Consider the following 23,985-nt stretch of genomic DNA (forward strand, 5'->3'; position numbering starts at 1 on the left):
GTGGTCTCTCCAGCAATAGTTTTATCGCTCGGGTGGTCTCTACAGCAGTAGTTACATAGCTCGGCTGTTCTGTCCAGCAGTAGTTACATCACTCATGCGGTTTCTCCAGCTGTAGTTACATCACTCGGGTGGTCTCTCCAGCAGCGGTCACATCGCTGAGGTGAACTCTCCAGCGATATACAGCTGAAGTAGCCCTGGAGCATGTCGTTTGGTTAAACCAAAGCTTTGCAATCGGGGCGTGTGTGAAGGGCAAACGACAAGCATCCATAGAAGGCTTCTCACACGAGGCTCACAAGCACTCGGTCAAAGGGTGATTCGTCTCTGTGTGCATAAGCTTCTGGGTGGCATAGACCCAGCCTGGGTTGTCCAACTGAATATAGGGAGTGTGCTCATGAACAAAAAATAGGAAAAGGAATGAGAACACTCAAGCCCGGCGTGGAAAATCCAGGCTTCTCTCTCAAACCCACACACACACAGATACACAAATACATACTCACACAATTACACACACAAACACACACACACACACATACACAAACACATACTCATTCAATTACAAACATAAACACTCACACACGCACATACACAAAAACGCACAACAATAACATGCAGCCATAGATGTTCACTCGATCTCATACTATTAAATTGTCAAAAACACTTTTTCAAACATATGCACTATCCCGCTTGCACTCAGTCACAGTATCATACACTCACACTGGCCCTCATACACTCATCCTCCCACACACACACTCACAGACACATTTTCACTCACGGACTCAAATCCCGAGCTCACTCAATCTGACACTGTGAAAACGTCACACATTCTCTCTCTCTCTCCCACACACAGACTCTCATAGACTGACGTACACTCACACTTTTCCTCACAATCACACTCACACACAAATTCTCTCTCACATATTTTCACGAAATCTCATGCTCACACAATCCCACACTGTTCACATCTCTCTATCTCTTTCTCTCTCACTCACACACACACAACATGCACACACTTACACAGGCAGACAATCACAGACACTCTGTATTCCACATTTTTCTCTCACAGACACAGGCATTCACTCACTTCCTCACACACATTCACAGGAGCACTCACACATTAATCGCAAGAACAAACTCACTCCGTCACACACGCACACTCCCAGAATCAAATACTCATTCAATATCACACTATCACAATGCCACACATTCTCTTTCACCCACACGCACACACTTTCACTCACACAGACTCAAACGCGCACAGACACAACCCAACATGCACACACACAGATTCTGTCACACAGTCACAATATCATATACTCAATGTCTCACACACACTGACACTCTCACTCTCTATCTCTCACAAGCAGACATACACGCAGATTCACATACTTATTCACACAGCCTCACAAAAGCTTTTCTGTTCTCACACTTGTACGCATAATAATATCACACTCACAAACTCTTGCAGAGAAGCACTCATGTGCATCAACAGGGAATCCCAAACACATTCAGAAACACTCTCCCTCTCTAATAGTTTCACTAACACGCACATTCACACATTCTCTCAAGCACTCTAAATCTCACACACCCTGCTGCCCCACCATACACAGAAACGCATTCACACAATCACGCACTCTTTCACATAATTACAAACTCAATTTCGCAATCTCAAAATGACACACTCTTACACACACACTATTACCGCACTCATACAAACACATAAACACATTCTTCCTGAATCACAAATAAACAAAGTCATCGTCATACTGAATCACAAGCTCTGCCTCGCACACTCTCCGTCACACACACACACACTCACAGGCTGTCAGATACAAAGTAATATATTTGCACCGCACTCTCACACACACACAGATACACACTTGCTCAATCTTACCCTGTGTTTGTCTATGTGGGTGTGTGTGTGTGTGAGTTTGTGTGTTTTATCTGGATCTGTTTTTTGTTTGCGCGTGTGTTTTATGCACGTTAATATCCCGAGCGTGTGGGAGTGAGTCTGTTTTTGTGTATGTGTATGAGGGTGAGTGCTTTCAGGCAGAAATTCAACCATGAACTTATTGGATGCCGTACTAACTCCAATGCCCGAATGGCCACCTCATTGTCCCAATTACTTAATTCATTACTCACTAAAAGAATTCTATTTGTCCTAACTGTTGATAGTGCAATGGCGGCCGCTGTTCCCACAATCCGCTGCGGATGTGAAAGCCTTCTATTAGTTAGCAGGGCCGCACTGCACTCTGGGTGACTGAACCGACTGCACATGCGCAACAATATTGCTGCTTCTCATTTTTCATTTAATTGTTATCACTATTATTCTTATTTAGCTCCTTGACGGTACAGAGTTCCAGTTCCTTCTCCATTCTGAAGAGTCGAATCTTCCTTTCTCTTTGTCGATTTAAAATAAATGCCTGCAATAAAACACTGAAGCCAGGAGGCCATTGCTACCGACCTGTGGCCAGGGTTCGACAAAGAGCAGCGGTAGATACAGCGGGAGGGCAACAGTTAACACTGGGAGGACCAGAGAGGCACAGGAGGTCCCGGGAAAGTTTATAGCGCCACGTAGTGGTTAGGAGGTGAAATGACATAATGCGCAGTCGCCCTCTTCCCAAAGCCCAGTTCAGTGGCAGAGGCAGGAGGAAATGGATTCAAATATGAACTGCAGCTTCTAAATTCAACATCAAAAAGAACCATTCAAGCTGCACAACATAGTTACTCTCCATTCCCCACACTATATCCGCCCTTATCACATCAACTGTGGTGTGAGATAGTTTAAGTCATTTCCTGTTGAAAGAACTCAGATATCAAAAACGATTAATGGCTTTAGAAATAGGAGTAGGAGAAGGATACTAGAGCCCTCGAGCCAACTCCGCCATTTAATCAGATCATCGCTGATCAGATTGTGCCCTTATCTACAAAGCTCTGCTCCATTTCCGCTTCTGTCCCCCCAATGCTCACCGTTCCCTTGTCGAACTCAGCTTTGAATAAAATCAATGTCCCGGCTTCCACTGCTCACTGGGGAAGGGAATTAATGAATCTGGGAAACAAGGAATTCCTCATCATCTCCGTCTTAAATGCCTGACTCATCTTCTTAAATTGTGCCACTTGTTCTGATTCCGTCACAAAGGGAAACATCCTCTCAGCAGCCACCGATTCAAAGCCTCTCGGAATTATACCTGTTCCAAGGCGACTCTGAATTCCAATATGCACCAGTTCAAAGAGCTGAAAATTTGTTCATGAGACAACGCTTTCATCACTGGAATCAGCATCTCTGAACTGCCTGCAGTTCAAGCACTACCATCGTTATGTCAGGAGATCAAAGTGAGTAGAGAAGATTAGAAGAGAATGGATTCAGCGATGAGGAACCTCCGTTAAGTGAATAGATTGGAGGAACTGGCGTTGTTGAAGGAGAAGAGAAGCTTGTGAGACTAGGTAGATGTGACCTGAATCATGACTGAACGAAACAGAGAAGATAGTTTTTCTTCACGTTGGCAGAAGGGATGAAAATCAGTTGGCATTAGGTTAATTTGTTTGCCAATGAAGCAAAGATGACATGGGGAAAACCCCGTTAACACCGTGAGGAGATGGGGTCTCGAATGTTCTGTCCGAGAAAGAGGTGGAGCAAAGTTTAATCTTGGTTTCTGAGAGGAAATGGGACGGAAGGTGAAGGGAAAATATTTGCTGCGTTTCGGGGAAAGGGTGGACAAGTGGCAGTAGTGAGATTGCTCCTGCAGTGCACTTTCACATCCAGTGCTGAATGCCCTCCTTCTGTACTGAAACCGTTCTATGATTCACACATAGAGCTGGGTATCAGTTATGCTGACTGCACCATGGCATCCCCTGTTTAAATCTGATTTCTGCTCCAACACATCGGTGCTCACTTAAAGGGCAAATGATTGATGACGGAATTTGAACAGCCCAAAGGGTGTGCTGAATGATGTCAGGAGTGAAGATTCCTCATCAAGCTTCACGTTCAAGTCGCCATATCTGGTATCAAGCTGCTGAAAGCTTTGGTACCTGCCAGTTCTGGCATGGTCTCTTGCACTGTTGGAATAACGTAGTCAGAGCTCTTTATTGTTTGAATTAGGTCTTTGGGATCCAGGCAAATACTCACTCGCCCATTTGCCCTCTCTCTGACAGCATTGGAATTTATCAATCTCTAGGCTCGGTGACTGACTTGGGTATTATTTTCTTCTCTCTATCTCTTGGAGATCACTTTCAAGCTTCCTTTCAGCTCTGTTGGTAATTTACACTGGGAATGAAACAGTGATATTCTTTTGATCAATCATCATGTGATACTCAAAATATTCAGAGCATTCACACTCTTGGTCCTATTGGGCGAGATGTTTATTTCATCAGCTTGTAGGACGTTTTTTCAATGAATGTATTCTTTTCAATCCTCAGTGACGCATTATTCATTTCTTGATTTGCTGCGATCAGATACAGCTTTTCACAACTGCTCAACCCCCGGATAGCAGGTCCATCTGTTTCAGTGGCATATAAGATTCAATTAACGTCACTTCCTTTTGGACCCTTTCACTTTGCGCGTCCCCAGCTATGAAATATCAGTTCCACCTTAGACCATCAAAGTAAGTTTCCTGGCTTTCATTGGATCTTTCTTCGGGGAACCATTCCCTTTCAAACTTTCAGCAAATATTTCCTGGTTTTAGCTTGAACGTTTTTACATTTCTTGGTGCTCTGGCTTTAAGCTTTGGATTAATGCTTATGAGCGTATTTCCCATCTTATCCAGGTCTGAGTAGTTTTGTAAATTACTTCAGTCCAGGAAAAGTCACGTCTATAAATGTCATTCAGTTGTTTAGTTCCGATCTCGTATGTACCTTCAACCTCATCGCCGTTTCCTAGGGAATGGAGTTTTTGATTTCTTCTCTTCCACATTCGCCCTGTTCCTCTGCCGCTGATAATTTGTTGACCGTGTTCTTTCTTTGCCCCCGTGCATCTGTTCCCAGTGATTGTGTTGTCCACAAGCCCTGCATCAAAGTATCTGTGGGCTCTGTTGGCCTCCTATTTCTGCAGGCAGGTACTACTATCGGTCAACATTGCATCCCCGCACTGTCAGTCATGATCATGACCACATTGTTCATTTACATTTGGAGACACGGAAGGTTCTGGGAAACAATGATTTCCATCCCCACTTCCCCGACGGTTTACGGGTTGGAACAGCTGGTGCTCCATGAAGAGGAAACAGGTGGAAATCTGGTCCAATATGACAACAATGCAAAAGCCTCAATTGCCGTGGTGGCTCGGCATGTAGCCTTTGAGTTTGGGAAGTTGGAAGTTCCTGCCATTCAGGTGCAGAGAGCATGCTATTTTATCTGGATCTGAAGTGGGAGTTGGAGAGAAGATGAAAAAAATGCTCCAGGGAGACGGATTGTGGGAGTGGAGCCGAGTGACATGGTCACGGTTGCATTGACAAGTTAAGCAGGTCATTGTGAGTTTTCAAGTGGTGGGTTGTGGTTCTGTGGGATGGCGATACCTTCGGATATACAAGTCATAAAATAATTGAGGCCTTGAGAGCAGAAACAAGCCTTTCGGATAATCGAGCCTACGCCAATTAAACAAGTACCTGACAATTCTAATCCTATTTTCCAGCACTAGGCACATAGCCTTGTATGCCTGAGCATCGCAAGTGTACATCCAAACACTTCATAGATATTAAGAGGATTTCTGTCTCTACAACCCTTTCAGGCACCACCCTCTGGGTGAAAATAAATTCTCCATCTCATACCCTATAAACCTCCTGCCCCTTACAGTAAATCTATGCCCGCTGGTAATTGATCCCTCCACCAAGGGGAAAAGTCCCTACCTGTCATCCCTATCTATGCTCCTCATAATTCTATACACCTCAGTCATGCCCCTCCTCAGTCTCCTGTGCTCCAGGGAAATTAACCTCAATCTATCCAGTCTCTCTTCATAACTAAAACTCTCCACCCCAGGCACACCCTTTTAAATCTCGTCTGCACTCTCTCCAGTACAGCCACAACCTTCCTATAATGCGGACTCCAGAACTGCATGCAATACTCAAGCTGTGGCCTAACCAGTGTCTTATACTGTTCCAGCATAACCTCCCTGCTCTTGTATTCTATTCCTTGGCTAATAAAAGCAACAATCCCATATCCGTCTTAACCAACTTACCTACCTGTCCCGCTAACTTAAGGGACGGGTGGACATGCACACCAAGCTGCCTCTCATCTTCGGTTCATCCCAGGGTCCTTGCATTCATCGTGCATTCCTGTGCATTGTTTCTCCTGCTCAAGTGCATCACCTCATATTTATCCAAATTAAATTCAATATGCCACTGATCAGCTCATCTGACCAGCCCGTCTATATCTTCCTGAAATCTAATACTTTCGTCTTCTATATTTACCTACCCAGCATTTTTAATTTCATCCACAAGCGGCCAGCTGGATGGGCTCAATAGCTTCTCTAAGACTTTGTGAGACGGGAGACATGATGGAAATCTCTCCATATGTCTTGGTGCCCCCCGATTCGAGAATGAAACTATAGTGAGTCTGAAACACCTAAAGGAGAGGACTCCTCCATGCTCTGCAACAACAAACCAGGGAAATTCTTATCGTTATCGTGTCCACGGACAGTCTATACATGGCCCAGCCAGAAATGGACACATTTTTGCGCCTTGTTGTTGAATTCGGCAAGGCCTGCAACACTGCAGGGTTCCTCTAGCGATAGGCATCGCAGCAGATGTTGCATAGTATGTATCTCAGTTCCACATTCGCAAGCTGTCGGACTGGTTGTACAGACCCATTTGCTGACTGACGCCTTTGAACGACCTACACCCGTCCTAAGTGTGTGGATGCACTTCCAGGTTGCCCAGTTGCAATTAGATCCTAGGGGAAGGTTTTCATCCGGTAGAATTTCCATCGCTGGGTTTTGTTCGAGACCAGGGAGCCGGTCTTTCCACAAGGCGATGCGGATTTCAGTTCTGTTGAAGGGTCATGTGGACTCGAAACGTCAACTGTGCTCTCCTCCGCCGATGCTCCCAGACCTGCTGAGTTTTTCAAGGTATTTCTGTTTCTGTTTTGGTTTTGGATTTCCAGCATCCGCAGTTTTTTGCTTTTATATCCGGGCTTCAGATGGGGTTGATTGTAATTGAACAACACTGTTCATGAAGCTCTTCCGTGACTTTAGGCGGCTGGGTGTAGGTGAATGACCATGTAGAGGGTGCCTCTCATCTGATGTTTAACAGAGTCGCTCTTTTTTGCCGGCTACCGTTCTTCCAATGTCAGGTACCCGCCAGGATATGTAGGCTATTGGTGTTTGTTGGTTTTAAACAACCTGTGATAAGTCGGCAGCTTGCATTCAGAACGGCATCCATCTTCTTAGACTGAGAAGATCTTTCCCATGCAGGGCAGGCATATTCGGCAGTGGAATAGCAAAGAGCAAGTGCACTGGTTCGCAACGTTTTCGAGCTTGCTACCCATTTTGTGTTAAAGAGCTTATTCAGGATGTTGCGTCGTGCGCTCACTTTTCCCTTTGTCCTTTCAACGTGGTTCTTGAAGGTGAGTCATTCGTCAAGGGTGGCGCCTCAGTAGATAGGGTGCTCGCAATGCGTCAGTGTTGCTCCACACCAGGTTACTTTAACCTGGCATTTGGCTTCACTGTTTCTGAGGTGGAATGCACAAACTTGTACTTTGATGGGTTTGTGCGAAGGTGGTTTTCTTCATAGTACGACCTTAGTCCCTCCAAGGCCTCAGAAAGCGTTTTCTCCACGATGTTAAAATCAGTGCCTTGGGCAGTGACACATCAGTCATCCGCATATATTAAACGCCCTGTGACACCTTCTATAGGGTGGTCAGTCGTGTAGATGTTGTACAAATGCGGTGCAAGCACGCTTCCCTGAGGAAGACCATTCTTCTGAATACGCCACCTGCTGCACTACCCACCTAGTTAAACATCGAACCAGCGATTCTGAAGCATGCTTTCTAACAGCTCTGTTAAGTGAATATCTTTTGTCATCTCTAGGATCTTGCAGAGGAGACGTCTATGGTTCACTGTATCGGATGCTGCTGACAGGTCTACAAAAACAGCACCTGTTACCATCCCTTGATCAAAACCATCTTCGATGTGTTGTGTGAGGTTGAGCAGTTGGCTTGTTGTTGATTGGCCGGAGTGGCAACCTGCTTGTTCTGGAATGATCTTCTCATCTACAGATGGTGCTATCCTATTGAGTATCAGGGATTCAAACATCTTATTGGTGCGGCAAAGCAGTGAAATTGGCCGAAAACTCTTAGGATCTGAGGGATCTTTTCTGGGCTTTAATATGGCTACTACCTGTGTCTTCTGCCAAATATTAGGTAACATGTGTGATGCCAGGCAGTGGTTGAACAATTGTAGGAACCATTTCTTTGCTTGCTGTCCAAAGTGCTTTATCTGCTCCGCTGCCATGTTGTCAAGACCAGGGAAAAGAAGGAAGATAATTCACTGGTCACTGGCATCAAGGCACTCACGGAAAACAGTAAGTTCCATACTGAAAATTAAAGCAGGGGACACGTCAGCCCCTTCCACCATCGCACGCAGCCCCACCCTCGCACTGCCGCACGCCCCCCCCCCCCCCCCCCACCCCCCACCCCACCCCCCACCCCCCCCTCCAACATCCATTGCTCGATAAAAGCCAGAGGTAACCTAATCAGCACTGCATTAATTGTCCTAGATGAACGGGAACACGTTGGCAGCCACTGCCCCATTGAGCCACCATGGATAGGATTTTAACAGATTCCTGTTAAATACCCATAGGGAAGCTGCCTTCCAGGTGGACTCGGGAGATTATCAATGTCTCAGTCAGAGACTGAGTCGTGCCCAACGAGCGGGGCACCTCCTGGTGCTGGAGTGAAGGAACACAGAAATGCCACCCCAGATTTTGTCGCACATGCTGAAAGAGGTGAGGCCGATTGCTTTGTGCTAAAGTGATGGAGGCTGCAGTCAAGCTGAGAGCAGTTAAAGACAGGCATCAAAATTCAGATGTTTTGGAGGAAGAATGTCCTCCGATAGATCACTGGGACCTTCCGTGGAGACTCCTGACATCTCCACCTCTGGAGAAGTGGGGTGGTGTGAGGTAGAGCAGCTTTATGAGGTGGGCCAGGCTGATCCACAGCAAGATGGTTTCTCAAGGACTGGTGGGGTAGGGGTTGTGAAATCTCCTGTTGGAGGTCTGCATGTGTCTGACACCATCGTGACTGTCCCATATCAGGCAGAGGAAACGGCTCCGTGTGACGGTGCTAGTGAGTTAGCGCTTCCTGCGGGTGTGGTCTCGCCCATTCCACCGACTGAAATGCAGGTCAAATGGAGGAAGACGATTCACTGCTCAGCAACACGGAGGCACCCACGGCACAAAGTGAGTTCCCAACTGGAAACCGTGAAGAAAAATCCCTAAAGGAAATTTGGCGGAAATGCTGAAAATGATAGAAGCCGAACACCCCCTCCTTTGGACAGAGAGACAAAGTATTGCATCAACACTAATTTAACACATGTTTTATCAAAATGGAGAGTGAGTATCCACTGAAAATCATTTCCCCAGCTCAAGAGAAATGTGGGGTAGCCCAATCAACCACTGCACTCTCATACACACGCTGTATTGCAGATCAAATCGCAGGATTGTCAGTGCCTGTGAGATATAGCAGATGAGGCAGTAATTTACCCGAAGGTCTCGGCACATCCTGGCGTGGGAGTGAAGTGACAAGAGCGCGGAATGTGTGGCACAGGTAAAGCCAGATTCAACCGTTATGCTGGTGCTGGTGGACGGTCGGGTTTGGGGGGTTGTGGGCCATGGGTATGGCTGAAGCCAATCCGGGAGCATCCAATGCCGGTCATCGACATTCGGCTGCCCCCTAGTTTTGTGTCTACAGCCCTCGACCGTACTGGCTGCTACTTTCACATCATTGAAGAAGTGCTCGGAGTTGCACGGTGGCGCCAAAACCCACACAGGGAGGAGCCATTAGTTGGCCGTATTTAGCTGGATAGCACAGCTTTGTGGGACGACCATTCTGCAAGAAAGTATTCGAACTCCCCAGGTCTTCCTGTTTAGCCACTGTGCTTGCAAATGCAAATCAGCTTTTTACAACGACGCAGTGAACTTCAGAACCAGGTCTCAGGCATACTTGGTACACTGAGTGTTCAGTTGAAGTCTGTTCCTTTCCAGGGTATGAAACATTGGGTTCTACATTGTGTGACGATTTTGACCTCAGACACTACAGCTGCAGTTGTGTCCTGTCCCTTCCCACATCCATTCAGACAAGTTCATCATGCACTTATGAAAATCAGTGGGAAAGGGGCTGAGACTGTGCAGTGAGTGCTTTTAAGCAGCTGTTTGGAAACTAACTAATCCATCCGTGAGAAATATTATCCCTGGCAATGAGCAGCATGAGATTCTCAATAAACACGAATTGGCAGGATCGTTCAACACATTCATCCCCCTAATATTCATCACACGACTTATTTATCTCAGTTACTTTCTTAATCACTCCCAGCTTAATGATGTTGCTGCTGATACTGAATCTCAGCCGCGGAGTTGGAAACTCTGACATGTTGGGCTTCAAATCAGAACTTGAAAAAAATAGTGATGCTGCTGTTGAATCATCCAACTATCATGGCACGTAGATGTTATAAGTTAGTTATGATCTAAAGTTTCGCTTCCAAAGTAAAGCAACACAAAAATGCCCTGGAATGGAGGAAGGCGTGAAGTTGTATAGAACTCTTCCAGGAGACAGGGCATTGTGATCTGCTTGACATGGATATCTGGGGCCCAGGTTCAATCCTACTGAAAGTCAGTGGTGAGCTTTACACCTTGACACAAAGGAAGAAGTAACATGTGCTTTGATGAGTACAGACTTCAAAATCTCAGAATCAGTCAGACCAGAAGTGGCAGAGGAAAGAAGGACAACACCAGGCGCTTCAACGCCATGCAGAAGAGAAGGACTGCTTTTCAGATAATGACAAAACAGATAACTCGACAGAACCACTGACTGGGAATAGTTAAAGATGTTGGAACCACCAGAGGGAATCTTCAAAGGGAATTTCAGTCGATTATGGTCAAAGGTTTGAATGATAGAGACTTTGTTTCACCTCCGTGAAGAAGGGAAAAGGGTTCCTGTTAGAGCTGGAATGCGCCAGGTTTAAGGTTAGGGCGACATGAATACAGAGAGTCTCTACAATGCATTAACTCGGAGTGAGTTTTTTCCTTTTAGTTATGAAGTTAAAGCGGGATATATTCCCTGTAATTAAATGCATTAGTTGCCTGCTCATCAATGTTTAGTCTTGGTTGATTTAATGAAATTTGCACAGCAAAAGTCTTAAAGTGAGAAAACTCGTTTTGCATAATTTTGCAAGGTCACTTTGACTTCAGATCTTTCTAAACGTTAGCAGACTGTGTGCAACAATTTACAGAGACATCTAGTTCAACAAATGGAGAAAAAATGCAGTATTTAATATTCACCAAATTATCTGTTCTGCTGGTCAGTGCAATAACAGAACATGCAGCCAACAGTCTGTTCCTAAATTTTCACAAAGTTGTTTCTCAGATCCTTAGAGTTCAAGACAATCAGGCAGTTACTACGATCTCCTTCTTTACTGGACTGTTGAGAGTTCCGCTGGTTTCATTCTGCAGTTCATAGACATGGTGGTGGAAGTTTTTTGATGGATTTCCTGAACGCCTGTCCTGTTGCCGAGTGGTTGTGTCAGAGCCCTGGAAATCCCTGAAAGCGAAAATAATGTCTTGGAGAATGAAAGACACATTGATTGTCCTACTGGAGAATGGGCAGAACCCAGATACAGTAACACTTGTGTTATTGTCTTGCCTGCATATCACGCCAGTTAGTTTTAGATTACCTGAAATGGTGAGCTCCGATGCAACGAATGACGAGTTATTAAGTAATGAGCAACAGCAGCTCCGAGATCGCACATCGGAATTTTCAACCTTACGCCTGGAATGTCCAAAATGTTTCCAAGTCTCCCGATGTGCCTGCCACCTGTTGACAGAATTGCAGAGTCAACTGTTGCTGTCCAGACCCTGAATGAACCCGAAATCCCCAGGATAAGAACCTCCTGCACCTCCTCCTCCTTTTTAAATCAATTCATTCTTCTCCCAAAATGAGCTATAAATAAAGCCTTGGTGTAGATAACAGCTTGTTCTACTGCAAATAACTATTGTGCACAATAAATAAATTGCGTAAATACATAGATTTCCTGGTTATTTAAATACTTGGAGGGCCTGAGCCTGGGAGAGCCAGAGGATCTGACACATGCAGAACCAAGGGAACAGACACATTCTGAACCCTGTCTCTACCAGATGATGTAACATTGGCTGAATCAGGGGATTTGACAATGATTGAATCAGGGGATCAGCCATCAGATAAATCAAGGAATCAGTCACTCACTCAACTAGGGGATTAGGGAATCGCTGAACCAGGGGATCAAATAACGGCTGAATAATTTCCATAGAGTCATAAAGTCATAGTTATGGACTTGCACAGAGCAGGAACAGGCCCTTCGGCCCATCGTGTACCTGCCGGCCACCTGCACCTATCTACTCTAATCGCATTTTACTACACTGGGCCCATAGTCATGTCTGCTATGACGTTACAATTGCTCTTCTAAATACTCGTCAAATATTGTGTAGTTTCCATCCTCTACCAACACTTCTGCTTCCAGGTTCCAAACCCCTCTGGGTGAAAAATAAAATCCTCAAATCGCCTTACCATAAATTTATGGTCCCTGGATATTGACACAACTTCTCAGGGCAAACGATTATTCCCACCTCCACAATCCATAGTTTTGCCTACCTCTGTCAGGTCCCCCTCAGCATTCTCTGCTCTAAGGAAAACAGCCCTAGCCTATCCAGTCTTTCTTCATAGCTGAAATTCTCAGCCTAGGCAACACATACTGTATCTCCTCTGCATCCTCTCCAGTGAAATCACATTCTTCCAATAGTTTGGAGACCAGAACTGCACAGAATACTCCAGCTGTGACCCAAATATCGTTTTATAAAGCTTCAACATAATCTTCCCGATTCTAAATTCTATGCCTCGGCTAATAAAGGCACATATCCCGTAAGCCTTCCTAAGTACCTTACCTTCCTCCGCTGCTGCCTTCAGGGATCAATGGACATCTACACCAATGTCGCTCTGATCCCCTGTTCTTCCGAGGGTCCTACTATTCACTTTGTATTCCTTTGCCGTGTTAGGGCTCCCAAAATGCATCAGCTCACATTTATCAGGATTAAATTCCATTGACCACCGCTCTGCCCATCTCACCAGCCCACCTATATCGTCCAGGGATCTAAGGCTTTCCTCCTCACTAATTTCAGGACCACCAATCTGCGATCCTACTGATCACACCTTCTATATTCACGTCCAAATCATTAATGTGCACTACAAACAGCAGGGGTGCCAGCGCCGATCCTTGCGGTACGCCACTAGACAGAGGCTTCCAATCGCAAAAGCAATCTTCGGCCATCACCCTCTGGCTCCTGCCATGAAGTAAATTTTGGCCCCAATTTGCCAAATTGCCCTGGATCCAATGGGTTCTTTCCTTATTGACCATTCTCCCACGTGGGACCTTGTCAAAAGCTTAACTGAAGTACATGTTCACTACATCAGCAGCACTACCCTGATCTACACAACCAGCCAACACCCCTAAAAATTCAGTCAAATGTGTTAAGATATGACTTCCCTCTGAGAAAGCCATTCTGGCTATCTCTGATTAATCCCTAACTCTCCAAGTGGAGGTTAAGCATGTCCTTCAGACTTGTTTTTGTCAATAGTTTCCCAACCACTTATGTAAGGCTCACTGGGCTGTAATTACCAGCTTTATTACGATAACACTTCTTGAATAATGTTAGTGCATTCCCTGTCCGCCAGTCCTCCGGAACCTCTCCTGTGTCCAAAGTGTTTTGATTATTAGTGAAAGGGCCTTTGCAATCTCCTCCCTTGCCTCACATAGCAGCCTCGGTTACACATCATCTGTGCCTGCAGGTTGATCAATGTTCAATCCCGAAAAAATAATTAACACCTCCTCGCTTCCATTGCCAATTTTTTTCAAGTATATTACAGTCCCCCTCCCAAATCACTACACCTACGTCGTCCTTCCCTTTCGAGAACATGAGTGAAAATTAATAATTCAAAACTTCACTTACATCCTTCACCTCCAAGCACACATTGCCACTTTGGTCCATTATGGACCCCACTTTTTCCCTGATTATCCTCTTGCCCTTAATATATTTATAAGATGAGTTGTGATTTCCTTTATCTTGCCCCTTATTCACCCTCCTAAATACATTTTCAGTACCCCCTACACTTTCTACACGACTCTAGGGCGTCCACAGTTTTGAGCCTCTGTATCTGACTTGAGCTTTCTTTATTTTGCTTATATCCCTTGACATCCTGATTGCACTGACCTTGTTGGTCCTGCCCTTCACCTCTACGGGAATATGTTGGCCCTGAAATCTTACTATTTCCCCTTTGTATGCCTCCCACTGGTTTGATGTAGACTTTCCAACAAGTAGCTGCTCCGAATCCATTTTGGCCAGATCCTGTCTTAACAATTAGAAATCGGCCTTCTCCAATTCATGACCTTTATTTCCGGTCTATCTTTGACCTTTCCCATAATCACATTAAAACTTACAGAGTCATGGTCACTATTTCAGAACTGCTCCCCCACTGACACTTTTACCACTTGCGTAGCTTCATTCCCTAATAGTCTTTCCAGCACCGCCCCCTCTCTTGTAGGAATTTATGTGTGGAGGCTCAAAAAAGCTCTCCTGCATGCACTTTAAGATTTCTGTCACCATCCACCACCAGCCCTCCCAACCCGCTCCCTCTAAGCATTCCACACTAACACTACCTGCATTAATATTTGGGAAGTTGAAATCCCCTACTAGTATTGCCCTATTACATTTAATATTCTCTTAGATTTGCCAACATATCTGACCTTCTTCCCAACAACTCCCCTCCTCCCATGCCCTCCCCCACCCCACACAACCCCCTACCCACCCAGCACTCTTTCGGGGATGAGGCATTCGCTGAAACAAAGGATCAGATACTGGCTGAACATGAGGATGAGACACTGACTGAATCAGAGCACAAGGCACTGTATGCACCATTGGATCCCACCCTGTCAGGATCAGCGAATATGATACTCTCCCGTCCAGAGGATCTGACTTGCACCAGAGCATCTGACACAGTCTACACCGTTGGATCCCATTCTGTCAGAATCAGAGCGCCTGGCACTGACTGTAACAGTGGATATCACTCTGTCTGGACCATAAGATCTAACATTTTCTGATCCAGTGGATCTGATAGTGCCTGATCCAGTGGATCTGACACTGAAGCAGAAGATGAGGCACTGGGTGAAACATAACACAAGACATTTTCTGTAACATTGAATCTCATTCTGTCCGATCCAGATTACCTGACACTATCTGAACTGGAAAGCCTGACACTAACTGAAAAAGAGGATCTGGCCCTGTCGTAATCGGAGCATCTGACTTTCTCTGAACCTGAGAAAATGACACTGCCTGCTGTAGGGTATCTGACACTGTCTGAACCAGAGGATCTGACACTGCCTGTAGCACTGGATCTCACTCACTCTGGATTTGAGGATCTGACGATGTCTGATCTAGTGGGTCTGACAGTATCTGATCTAGTGGATTAAACACAGGCTGTGCGAGTGGATCTGATTCTGTGAGAACCAGAGGATCTGACACTGCCTGAACCAAAGGTTCTAACACAGCCTGATACAGAAGATCTACCACTAATCATTTCAATGTTTCGGGACTATCTGGAGCAGCGGACCACACTCTGTGTGAACCACAAGGTCTGAAACTGTCTGCTCGAGTTGACATGACACAGCCTGAACCATAAAATCTGACACAGTCTGATCTATTGGACCTGGCACGATCTGGACCATGGAATCTGACTCTGTCCGATCTATTCGACCTGGCACGATCTGGACCATGAAATCTGACTCTGTCCGATCTATTGGACCTGGCACGATCTGGACCATGGAATCTGACTCTGTCCGATCTATTGGACCTGGCACGATCTGGACCATGAAATCTGACTCTGTCCGATCTATTGGACCTGGCACGATCTGGACCATGGAATCTGACTCTGTCCGATCTATTGGACCTGGCATGATCTGGACCATGGAATCTGACTCTGTCCGATCTATTGGAACTGGCAAGATCGAGACCATGGAATCTGACTCTGTCCGATCTATTGGACCTGGCACGATCTGGATCATTGAATCTGACTCTGTCCGATCTATTGGACCTGGGACGATCTGGACCATGGAATCTGACACTGTCCGATCTGTTCGACCTGGCACGATCTGGGCCATTGGGTATCTCTCTGTCTGAGCCAGATGATCTGACACTGTCTGTTCCATGGGATCTTACACTTTCTCCTCCAGTGGACCTGGCACTATCAGAAACGTGAGGCCTGACGCAATTGGACCCAATGGATCTCACTCGCTCTGCTCCAATGGATGTGACATTTCCCTGTGAAACAGGGGATCTGGCACTATGTGATCCAGTGGATCTCATTCTGTATGATCCGGTGGATCTGTGCCTCTAACAACTGTTCTAATATAATATTTTCCAGCATGGTTCAATCTATGGACAACCTGGTGTCTCCCACGACATCCTTGCACAGTTAGTGGGAAAGCGTGTTCAAGATCCAACCCTTCCACAGAGATCAACTGGAGAGGGATCTCACACTGGGTCTGTCAGAGATCAACGAGAGAGGGATTCCACACTGGGGCTGTGTCAGAGATCAACCAGAGAGGGATCTCACACTGGCACTGTGTCAGAGATCAACTAGAGAGGGATTCCACACTGGGGCTGGGTCAGAGATCAACTAGAGAGGCGTCCACACTGGGGCTTTGTCAGAGATCAACTAGAGAGGGATCTCACACTGGGGCTCTGTCAGAGATCAACTAGAGACGGAGTCCACACTGGGGATGTGTCAGAGATCAACTAGAGAGGGATTCCAAATTGGAGCTGTGTCAGAGATCAACTAGAGAGGGATTCCACAGAGGCTGTGTCAAAGATCAACTAGAGAGGGATTCCACACTGGAGCTGTGTCAGAGATCAACTAGAGAGGGATTCCACACTGGGGCTGTGTCACAGATCAAGTAGAGAGGGATTCCACACTGGAGCTGTGTCAGAGATCAGTTAGTGAGGGATTCCACACCGGGAATGTCTCTTATCAACTCGTTAGTGAACCCACATTGTGGGGAGCCAGAGATCAACTAGGGCGGTGCCCCAGATCGGGAGGTTTCATAGCTCAACTACAGAGTGGTCTTGCACTGGGGAGAGTCTGTGATCAACTAGAGAGTGATCCCACACTGTGCAGTCTCCGAGATCAACCAGAAAGTGTTCCCAAACTGGGGAGTGGCTGAAATCAACTAGAGAATGTTCCCACACGTTGGGGGTTTTCTTAGAAATTACCGAGAGATGGATGACACACTAGCGGGTGCCTGAAATCAAGTAGAGAGGGATCCATTATTGGAGATGCCTCTGATCAACGAGAGTGTGAACCCACATTGTGGGGAGTCAGAGATCAACTAGGGCAGGGCCCTAGATTGGGAGATATCAGGGATCAACTCGAGAGGGGTCTTGCACTGGAGAGTTTCTCTGATATGCTGGAGAGGGATCCCACACTGGGGAGTCTCTGAGGTCAACTGCAGAGTGATCCAGTACAGGGGATGTATCAGAGATGAACTGGAGTGGGATGCCACACGAGGGGGTGTCTGAATTCAATTAGAGGGGGTGATTGAACGGAGTGTGGCGAAGCGAAGGCTCGGTGCTTGTGTATCGGAGAGATCATTAACGATGCCACTGATCTATTCCGTAGAATTTCACAGGTTTGGCAGCCCAGATACAGGCCTTTCGGCATCTCTTCTCCATACTGGTGATCTTTCCCACACCAGCCTTCTCCCACCCACTAGTTCATCCCCCCCATCCCCGTATCCTTCTATTCCTGTCTGCCTGATGGGTTTATCCAGCTCCCCCACCCCGCACCCCCTTAAGTTCATCGTCACCATTCACCTCCTCCCATCCCTTTTGGAGCTAGTTCCACATTCCCACCGCTTTCTGAGTGAAGAATTTCCTCCTCAAATACCCGACTGGATTACAGGCTTAAATTTAGCTTGTCTCCAAAGCCATACTTTGCAACCCTGTTGCACTGCAGCCCTACGTTACCACGGTGACTACTCATTAAGAAGGAATCTATTGGTTTACCTTTGGGCACATTCTGAAATGGTGAAAGTCGCTGAAGAAATGCAAAACTTTATTTATATTTTTCCATTTGCAGAATCCTGCACTTTGATCCCTGTCTCCTCACTCAACGCTTGAAGTTAGGGAAATGTGATTCATGCTGACGTCACACTGTCCAGCGCGAAGCCATGATGACATAGTCCTGTGTTATCAAAGCTCCCGGCATGTGTGTCGACACCAACCTGCATCGCCCGCTTGCATAGTTAAACCCGTTCACTGAATGTTTACCGTTGTTTCGATGTACTACCTGCCTGCTGTCTACAGGGGCAGCAGCTACTGCGGGTGAGTATTGCATTTTCACCATACCCACCGTCCCCCATATCACCCACCCCACAACCACTGTCATCAAGGTTTTTATCAAGATGGATTATCTTTTTGTTTTTGAGGACATCGATTGTTTTTGGGGCAAATAAATTCCGTCCCTGTTTCCCCATCGGTCAATAAGCTGGAAAGGCTGGTGGTCAATGAATACGGAGTCAGGGGGAAGTCCGGCCCAACGCAACACCGAGGCGAAGAACTCATATTCCATGGCGCCTGAGGAGGCAGCATCAGAGATTGGGAAGACGGAAGTTCCCACCAAGCAAGCGGAAGTCACCGTTGTGTTAATGCGATCTGACGCTGAGGAGAAGAGAACTTCCCAGGTGCTCCATAGAGCCCAACTGAGCGAGGGGATCCATGTTAACTGGACAACGAATCGGATCATGATGACTTTTCAAAAGATGCGTTGTGTCCTAGTGGGCTGAATCGGAAATACAAGCCTCCTGCTGGATGGTCTCACAGGTACCTCATAGTATCTGTGACGCAGGTGATGAGGCAGATATGTGCCCAACGATCTTGGCACATCCTCGCACGGAGATTGAAGGTACACAGGAGCTACGATCGCTGAATCAGTGGCGTCTGCTAGCACACACGAGGCTAGTGGCCCACTCGCTCGTAGGGGTGTTGCATGGAAGCAAGCTGTAAGTGTCTAACGACAGGGGTTTAGATAGGGCTGCTTTGGAGCAAGGCCACCCTACAACCGATGATTTGGTGAACGATCCCCCTCCCCTTCCAAGTCCCCAGCACTTGTGGACGCCTCGACCAATGGACAGTGGGGCTGGACGCTGCAACAGGCCAGGATACATCACGACAAGGTGGCTTTACAACCACTAGGGAGACTGCAGGTGTGAGCCCTTCTGACAGCATTGATTGTCTAACAAGTAGGGAAAATAATCTGGATGACAGTCCCAGCGAGTTTGTAGCATCAGGTGAGGACTTCTCCATTTCCGCCCTATAGCACTGCAAGTAAAATGGAGGAAGAGGACAGACTGGTCATACACAGAGATTTTCACGACAGACAGTGAGTTCCCTGTTGGAGCTTGTGGGGGAAAATTCCTTGCTGGAAAAGGGACAGGTGAGCTGCAAGAGGTGCACATTGAACACCGCACAGGAACAGTAGGAAAGAATCTCAGCAACAGACGCTTGCCGCAGTGCCTTTGCAAGATGAAGTGTGAGTACCCATGAGCAAGAACTACTGCCGAAACGGGATATTTACAAAGCAATACCGTTTACCGACTGCACTCCTGTTGATGGATGCCCGATTAGCTCATCAGCCAGAAGGTGGAGCAAAGCACGGTCACGCTGAGCTTCATTGAGTGCTCCGCCATGCAGCTTTAAACCTGGGAGGCTTGGAAGTTGGAAAACCTATGCAGGCGGCTGGGGATAGAGCCACAGGAACAATCGGACCAGTGACATGGAGCCCAGACCTGTGCTCAGTATTCCGAGTGCGATACGGAAAGTGGAATTTTGCACAATACTCCAGGGAGGTCTAACCCATGTTCTATATAAGTTCCAAACAACTACTCTACTTTTCAATTGTACTTTTCTAATTATCAACCCCAAAGCTTTGTTTGTGATTATTATAGCTTTGCTGACCCATGTTGCCACTGGTAATGTTTTGAGAATACGTAACCCAAGATTCCTTTACTGTATGCCCTGTTACGAGGCGTATTCATGAAGGAGTGGTGGCGCCTTCCAGTTGCAATCCTCAATCCCGATCCACATTGAACTTCAGTTGCCATTTGCATGCACATTCTGCAAGTTTGTTCATGCTGTCGTGTATTTCGTGGCAGTCGTCCTGGGCATTCTCAATCAGGTGGGAAACACAAAGATTGATGGGTGACCCCAGAAAAGGACAACTAGAATTTCAACTGGGAAGATTTAGGGATGAATGTTTTCACTTGTGTCGTGGGGGGTTGCTGAGTTCAAGACACCAGAACATTTGGACGCCATCAATATAACATACTCACTATTAGGTCCAGTTGGGGAATTCAAGGGAAACTTCTTAACCTGGAGAGCGGTGAGAATGTGGAACTCACTCCCATGGGCTGAGATGTATCGTGACGATGCATTTAAGGGAGGGGTGGGTGTATCTGGACAAACACGTGAGGGAGAAGGAATAGAAGGATATGAGGATGTGGAGAGCTGAAATGGGGGTGGGTGGAGACTGGTGTGGGGCAGGGAAACAAGCAAGGAGCAGGGGGTGCTGAATAGCCAGCTATAGTGCAGAGAATCATCTGTAGTCCTTTGAAACAGAGCGATGGGTACATTAGATTTTATGGCACTGTGTGGTAGGTGCATTTAGTGGAAGTCTTGGGCTTGTTGAGAGGTGACATTTTGTATATTGCCTTTATGAAAAGAGCTGAGTGGGGATTAGTATCATTTCGGGAATGTGTTGCCACACTATAATGGTGAGTAAAGCAGCGCCTACAAGTCCCTTGTGTCTCAGTGAATAAACAGTCCTCATTCATGTGATGGCCTTCGTCAAGCAAACATTGACCAAACCGGAATCGTGTTGCTGAGCTCACATCAACGGCCAACATCGGGCTCCCAACTTCCTTTCAAGCATATCGCCAGTAAGGTACTTTTTTGACTTGTAGTCAAGACGGTGGCCAGTTTTTTTGCAGAACAGGGTCCCAGAGACAACACGGGTTCATGTATAGGGCTTGGTGCGTGTGGGGACTGACTGATGGGATGTGATGGGTATAGCAATGTCACTGATGGGATGTGATGGGTGCAGCAGTGTCACTGATGGGGATTTCATATATATAGGAATCTTAGTGATGGGATGTGTTAGGTGTAGGAGTGTCACTAATGGGATGTGATGGGTGTAGGAGTGTTACTGATGGGATGTGGTGGGTGTAGTGATGTCACTTAAAGGATGTGACGGGTGTGGGAGTGTTACTGATGGGGTGTGATGATTGTAGGATGTCACTGATGGCATGAGATTTGTGTAGTAATGTCACAGAGAATGTGACGGGTGTGGGAGTGTCACTGATGGGATGTGATGGGCGTAGGAGTGTCACTAATGGGATGTGATGGGCGTAGGAGTATCACTGATGGGATGTGATTGGATTAGGAGTGTCACTGATGGGATATGTTGAGTGCAGGAGTGCCACTAAGGGGAAGTGATGGATGTTGGAGTGTCACTGAGGGAATGTGATGGGCGTAGGAGTGTCACTGACGGGATGTGATGGGTGTAGGAGTGTCACTGATGGGATGTGATGGGTGTAGGAATGTCACTAAGGGGAAGTGATGGATGTTGGAGTGTCACTGAGGGAATTTGATAGGCGTTGGAGTGTCACTGTTGGGATGTGATGAGTGTCGGAGTGTCACTGATGGGTTGTTATTGGATTAGCAGTGTCACTGATGGGATGTGATTGGATTAGGAGTGTCACATACGAGATGTGATGGGTGTAAGGATTGTCACAGATGCGAAGGGTGTTGCAGCGTCAAAAACGTGATGGGGGTAGCCATGTTTCTGCCGGAATTTGATGAGTTTAGGAATGTCACTGATGGGATGTGATGGGTGTAGTGATGTCACTGAAAGGTTGTGACTAATTTGGGCGTGTTACAGATGGGATGTGATGAGTGTAGGAATGTATCTGATGGCATGTGATGGGTGAAGTCATGTCACTGAGAGAATGTGATGGATGTGGGAGTGTCACTGATGGGATGTGATGATTGCAGGAGTGTCGCTGATGGGATGTGATGAGTGCAGGATTGCCACAAAGGGGAAGTGATGGGTGTCGGAGTATCACTGAGGGTTAGTGATGGGTGTAGGAGTATCACTGTTGGGAAGTGATGGGTGTAGGTGTGTCACTGATTGGATGTGATGTGATGAGTGTAGGAGTGTCACTGATGGGATGTGATGGGTGTAAGAATGTCACTGTTGGGATGTGATGGGTGTAGGCGTGTCACTGTTGGGATGTGATGGGTGTAGGAGTGTCACTGATTGAATGTGATGGGTTTACAACAAGTGATTAGGAGCACATAGCATGTCAGCTTTTACTGCAAAGGCAATGGAATTTAAGAGCTGGGATAATTTGATAAAATTGTACATGGCGTTGGTGAGACCATATCTGTAGCACTGTGCATAGTTTTGATCTCCTTATTTGGAAAGGGTATAATTGCATTATCAGCAGTTCAGTGAAGTTTTCGACAGATTGCTGGGACGACGGTTTACTTCATGAGGTAAGTTTGGACAGATTGGGCCTTTTTCCATTGGCGTTTAGAAGAATGAGAGGTGGATTTATTGAACATAGAAGATTTACAGGGTTTTTTCAGAATGATTGTTGAAAGGATGTTATCCCTTGTGGGAGAGAATAGAACTAGGGGACAGAGTTAATAAATCAGGGGTCTCAGATTTAAGACGGAGTTGAGGAGATATTTTTTTCTTTCAGAGGGTGGTAAGTCTGTGGAATTCTCTTTCGCAGCGAGCAGTGGAGTCTGGCTCATTGAATATGTGTAATGTCAGCGGTTGATAGACTCTTCACTAACAAGGGAGTCAATGGGTGTCGGAGGGAGGCGGGAATGTAGAGTTGTGCCACAATCAGACAGTGTTGAATGACAGGAGCAGGCACGAAGCACATACTCCTACTCCTAATTCCTATTTCCGTATGTGTTACGTTATATTTGATTATAATTCTGGTTGCTTGGATACAACAGTGACTGATTGCTGCATTTTTTGCTTCTCATTAGCTCAACAGCCAATAAGAGTCTAGCTGACAGTGGGTATTATCGCCAGCGACAAATAGGAAGCCGTGCTGTATGAGGGTGCCTGTCCCACTTGAGGAGTGAGGGCAATGACTCCTCCAAACGTAACAGGAGCAGTTCAGCAAGATTGTGGGTGTCCACTGGGCGGGCGTGCCCAGCTCAGTCTTGTGTGCCTCTGTGACTCTCCAATCCCTGCCGGGTTCCAGCCAGAATGCCTGTTTGCATGACCAGTTGCTGGCAATGCGCTTGCGCCGCATCACCTGTTCCCCCCCTCCTTCAATGCCGCATGCCTCACAGTCCAGGGGAGTCCTAAATAGATTGGGTGGGATGGAACGAGAAGAAAGGGCAGTTGGTGCGACTGAGGCCGTAAATTTGAGAGGGCGTGGAAGGAGTGCAAATAAAAAGTGTCACATTTTTGGTGTACAGACGCATGCGGTAATGTTATTGCAATAGTTATCCAGTGCCCTGAACGAATGATCCACGATGTACTCAAAGAAAAACAGAAGGAGGCCATTCTTCCTGTCTTGTCCATGCTGTATTTCTACAAGAACAACTCAGATAGCCCCTCTCTACCTGCCCATTCCCTCTAGCTCTGCCACTTTCTTCTCTTCAGGTAAAAATCCAATTCGCTCTT

The sequence above is a fragment of the Cetorhinus maximus genome, chromosome 37 (genome assembly GCF_964194155.1).
Source record: "Cetorhinus maximus chromosome 37, sCetMax3.hap1.1, whole genome shotgun sequence".
In the NCBI taxonomy this organism is placed as follows: Eukaryota; Metazoa; Chordata; class Chondrichthyes; order Lamniformes; family Cetorhinidae; genus Cetorhinus; species Cetorhinus maximus.